This window comes from Polypterus senegalus, chromosome 9, assembly GCF_016835505.1.
Source record: "Polypterus senegalus isolate Bchr_013 chromosome 9, ASM1683550v1, whole genome shotgun sequence".
Lineage (NCBI taxonomy): Eukaryota > Metazoa > Chordata > Cladistia > Polypteriformes > Polypteridae > Polypterus > Polypterus senegalus.
In genome coordinates, this window is record NC_053162.1 from 157,880,024 (window position 1) to 157,886,084 (window position 6,061).

Sequence of the window (6,061 nt, forward strand, 5' to 3'; positions counted from 1 at the left end):
CTGTGCTCTCAGCTCTTATACATTTTAACGTTTTCCTCACTTTAAGTTCCCAATTAAAAATGATATATTATGTCCAAGTCTTACTGAAGAATTTCATCACGAAGGGTTATCAACATAAAAAATGAGTGCATGCGCAATCCTAGCACTGAGAAACGAGGAAGTCAAACAAATTAACGGCAAAAATGTTGATCAGTTTCACATCCATCCATCCATCTATTATCCAACCTGCTATATCCTAACTACAGGGTCATGGGGGTCTGCTGGAGCCAATCCCAGCCAACACAGGGTGCTAGGCAGGAAACAAACCCCGGGCAGGGCGCCAGCCCACCGCAGGGCACACACACACACTAGGGACAATTTAGGATTGCCTATGCACCTAACCTGCATGTCTTTGGACTGTGGGAGGAAACCGGAGCACCCAGAGGAAACCCACACAGACACAGGGAGAACATGCAAACTCCACGCAGGGAGGACCCAGGAAGCGAATCGATTAACAATGTCTGGTCTTCCACCACCTGAACTACTGTAGAAAGAAGGATGTATCCAAGAAAGGTATGTAGTACATCTTCCATGGATAACATTAGACAACAAAGGAGATCTTGATATGCCATTCGTATTAAAACATTAACTGTTTCCGGTTAGAATTAACAAATCTCAGAACCAAACATTCGAAAAATTTGTTTTGTTTAACAAAGAGAAAGAAACAAAATTAAATCACGGGCAGTTATACATTGCATTTATGCATATGTAACAATTCCCATGAAAATAAAAATCTGTTTAAACATCCAAATCCCCATACATGAACGGCAGAACCGCAAAGAGGCTAGCGTGTAGCAAAGGCCTGGGGGCTGGCAAGCGAAGAGAGCAGGGGGCAAAGCCCCCTAGTATATATATATATATATATATATATATATATATATATATATATATATATATATAGTGATGAAATAAATCACAAATTACAATTATAAAGGTTTGGGGATTGGCCCCTTATATTGTTGTGCGCAAAAAGATGGTCAAGATGATTATCAAAAGATATCAGACATTCAACAAATGAAATGGAGTTTCTGTTGGCTTTTATATCTAGAAAAGATGGCTACAGGAAATGGTAGTGGCAGGAAATGACGTCATCCACAGGAGCCGGAAGTGACGTCATCATGGCGGGACCAGAAGTGACGTCATCCATAAGAGCCAGGCGTGATGTCATCCTCAGGAACCGGAAGTGACGTCATCATGGCTGGACCGGAAAGTGACTCCATCCATGAGAGCCGGAAGTGATGTCGTCAAAGGTAGCCGGAGGTGAGGTAGTGAATGGAAAAGTGTCTGATGCGGGTATGTGATACTTATTTCTCTTCTTTAGTTCTGTAGGATTACAGAGAGAGGCATTAGCACCGCCATACAACCTCCCCATCTTCTAACCATTCACTCACCTCAGGACCTGTTGATTGCCTCCTAAGCGCACGTGTGTGACTATATATATATATATATACATACATATAGTGTCCTGTAGGGGCACCACTGAACCCCAAAACCCCAGACAAAATTGCACCACAACAGTCCCAGTTCAAATAATGTGCTTTTGATTTAGACAATACCTTCTTTGGGAGAGTGAAACCTGCAAAAAAATCACCAAAGGATGTTGGCTCAGTAAAGAAGTGAAAACTGTATGTCTCAAAAAAACTTTATGAATGAGTAGGAAGGTTTAAAGCAGAAAGACCAAGTGTAACCAACAAAACCCAATCTGGCTGACCATCAGTATTGCACACACAAGCCTTCATCAGATAAGACCAATTTGATTATACTGCCCAATGTTGATGTACATTTCAGCAGTTTTCTCACCCTCTGCCCAAAGACGTCTCACTATGGCGTGTTGTTCACTAATGGTGCAATCCAGCAGTGGTGCATCAATGCTCATTTGACCTTGGTTTAAACTAGACTAACATCAGCTTCTATCCATTGCAGTTACCGCTTAATTTTCAAATTGCCTTTATTTACTTACAATTTTCCTTCATACATACATAAAAAAGAATTAATATATATAATACTTAAAACACAACATGGGGGACCAAATACATTACCAATAACAAAAAATACAAAACTATTTTTAATAACACAACTGTTAAATGAAAGAAAGTAGCCAGGGACAAAATCACAACAATCAGGGAGTCAAGAGGGGTGGGAAAACAGGTACTGTGGGGGCAGAACAGTCTAATAAGGCCCTAAGATGATAATAAAATAATAATAAGTTGCATTTATAGAACACCTTTCACAAACCCAATGGCTTTTTTTTTTGCTGTGAGTATGTCTATGGCTGGCAGGTAGACAGTTGCAGATTGACAGGTCAAGTATTTTTCGGTTCTATTTAGTGAAAATCTTTGGTTTACTTGTCTGTACTCAAACAGAACTGTTATTCTAAGACTCTAAAAACTTGGAGAGAGCAGATCTCACTTAAACTGCTAAGGAGATGCCCTTTTCCTTTCAAATAAAAGTGATGTTGAAAATATTGAGTAATTCTACATTTTATCATATTCCCATTTTAATGTGTTACAGTAGCACTGTCTATCATAACTATGAGCTCACTACAGGTGACCTTTAGTTTTCACACCACACGTTGTCTGGTAGTAACTTAAATAGCTTAATTCACAATTTGTATAAAACATGAATCCAGGAGCTATCCAGATAGAAACAAATTTCAAATTTATACTCTCCTTGTTAACAAGTTAATAAAGATCTCTGATTTTTCTGTCAGACAAAGGGTGATACATATTTCTTTCATAGCATTAGCAATAACCAGCTCAAAAGCTGGCTGACAGCAAAGCATTTGTAGAAGTTTCAGCATGCAGACAAAGACTGGAAGTGAGTACACTAAGTAAACATTACGCCATTCAGCCCAACATAGCCTGCTGTTTCCAACTGACATACCATTTCCCAAATCCTGTGAAGTTGAGGCCTGAAAGTCTCAAAGATCATACTCTTCCTTCCCCTAACATGACTTTTCTCAACTGCACTACTTGGTAATTTGTTCCGTAAATCTACAGACCTTAGTGTGAATGAACACTTCTTAATTTTGGTGTGCAATTTACCTTAACCAATGTACATCTGGGCCATGTGTTGTTGTTTCAATTGATTTTAAAATGACAAACAATTTAGTTTTCCTTTAGGTCGCCAGGTGGAAAACAATTAACTTTCTTTAGTCATTTTTCCTAATAATATAGATTAGATTAGATAAACTGTATTAATCCCAAGAGGAAATTCAGTTGCATACAGCCACAGAAACAAATAATACGGCCAGATAAAAATAAAGAAATAAATCTATATTGCACAGATATTTCAAAATGAATGTAACAGGTACATTGGGAGGAAACATTGAATTGCCTGATAGCAGTGGGTAGAAAAGACCACCAGAGCCACTTCTTAGCACATCGTAGTGAAATGGGCCTGTGGCTGAAAGTCGGCACCTCGTGGAGGGGATGGAGAGTATTTTTCATGATGGCATTCAACTTTGCCAACATCCTCTTTTCCACAACTGCTTCCAGTGTGTCCAGGGTTCACCCTGTGATGGAGTAGACTTTCCTGATATGTTTGTTCAGGCATTTGGCTTCTTTAGAGCTCAAGTTGCTTCCCCAGCAGACTGCAGGGTAGAACAACACACTGCCTGCTATAGACTGATAGAACATTTCCAGCAGCTTGTTGCATACATCAAAACACCTGAGTCTCCTTATGAAGTCCAGTCTGCTCTGACCCTTCTTGTACAGAGCCACTGCATTGTCAGACCACTCCAGTTTCCATTTCCTCCCCCTGGATGGTGCAGGGTTCTTGGTACACCAGAAGTTCATCACTAGCTCTTTTGTGTTGCTGATGTTGAGATGCAAGTGGTTCTCCCTGCACCATAAGACAAAGTCCTCCACACCCTTCCTGTACTCTGACTCGTCTTCAATATGTATGCAGCCTAAAATGGAGCAGTCATCTGAAAAGTTCTGTAGGTGGCAAGTGTTGGTATTATCCTGGATGTCTGTTGTGTAGAGGGGTAAACAGGAAGGGAGACAGGACAGTTACCTGAGGTGCTCCAGTTTTACACACCACCATTTCTGGCACACAGTCCCTCAGCCTCACAAATTGCTGTCTGTTAGTCAGACAGTCAATGATCCAGGAATCCAAAATTCAAAGCCTGGAGCTTTGACTAGAAACCAAATCTGCCCACAGTATTCAGGACTCACAACTATGTTACTCATTTTCAGCATACCCTTAACTCAGTGGCGTTTCTGCATTAAGGGCAGGTGGACCACCCAACCCAAACCCCCTTTCAGGAGATTGCACTTCTGTGCAAAATTAATAAGCGGTAGACTCATGTTAGTAATTTATTGTATTGTTAAAATGTTTATAGCAAACTCAAGTTAGTCATCAGAATCACACGTTTTCAACTTCTCAAGATACACCCAATGCAATTTCCTATCTAGAGAAATATTTCTTTTTGGAGTATGGGAATTTTTGTTTGCGCCAGGCACTGCCACCCCTTTCCAGGCTGTTTGGGCAGGCCATTGGACCCTACAGTGTTGTTGCCCTACCTTTGTTCTGTACTGACATGTGCAACCTAAATATTTTAGTTTCGCATTGGTGCTTAATGACTAGAGCTCTCTTATGATAGCCAATGTTTTTTTTTGTGATGCAATTTATAGGGTGCACACCTAACTATTTTGGAATAGCCATTGATTACTTATGAACAATTCAATTTAGCAATTTGCTCATTAAACAAAATTGGGCAAATATTTATTTCTTTGGGCGGCACGGTGGCGCAGTTGGTAGCGCTGCCGCCTTGCAGTTAGGAGACTCGGGTTTGCTTCTCGGGTCCTCCCTGCGTGGAGTTTGCATGTTCTCCCTGTGTCTGCGTGGGTTTCCTCCGGGTGCTCTGGTTTCCTCCCACAGTCCAAAAACATGCAGGTCAGGGGCATTGGCGATTCTAAATTGTTCCTAATGTGTGCTTGGTGTGTGGGTGTGCCCTGCCGTGGGCTGGCGCCCTGCCCAGGGTTTGTTTCCTGCCTTGCACCCTGTGTTGGCTGGGATTGGCTCCAGCAAACCCCCATGACCCTGTAATTAGGATATACAGTAGCGGGTTGGATAATGGATGGATGGATTTATTTCTCTTTGATGTTAATGTTGAGAAAATGCTTTAAACTGTCTGTGAACAGAAGACAAGGACAAAAGAAAAAGGTTTGTAGCTCCAGGGGAAATGCCATTTCATGTCCTGAATGAGATTAGATAAATTAGTAGCAGTTAGTTGGTAAAAAAAAACTATACCTCATACAATCATCTCATCGACAGCAAGTTCCAGACTGAACAATGACTTCCTGTTTGGCTGAAGTATTTATACAGCCGTGAGCAGAAGGGGCGGAGTTACTGCAGGTGGAAGTGGAAGTGGCGTCATTAGTCCTTCAGGGAGTTCTCCTCCATGTAATAGGAAACAAAGATGTGGTTCATAGTGTCACGCCCAAAAATCTTACAAGGAAAACCTCATACTAATGACTCCATATCAAAGGAATTTGAGAAGTGTTTCATAACTGGAGATACATCACCATGACCTAGTCCAAATAACATCCAAAATAGTGGAAGCTTGTGAATCTCCAATGCCAGCAGAATTCCAGAACCAAGTAATTGTTGGCAAGATCATGGGCAAATTTTGATGAAGTTGAGAGTTTATATTGTTTGCATGCCTCAACAGGTTAAAATGACCAGCGTCTCAATTGGCAGCCTGATGAGCCATTCACAGGGTTTGTTTTCATGATGCATCCAAGGGAACAGGATTATGGTATCACAGTTGATGATGTAGTTCTACTTCCTCTCACAGCTCTGAGGACCACCCACCAGAAGGAAAACCATGTCTAAAACCAGTGATGCCTTATCTCCTGCCCAGCCCCTTCTGGTCTAACCAAGATATAAGCATTACCATCAACGGAGGTTGCAGTTCTTTGACCATCTAACCGTATCGGTCAGAACACTGCAATGAATCTTAACTAATCCTAGCAAATAAAGCCCCTAATTAAAGGACTGGAACCCCAGTAGTCTA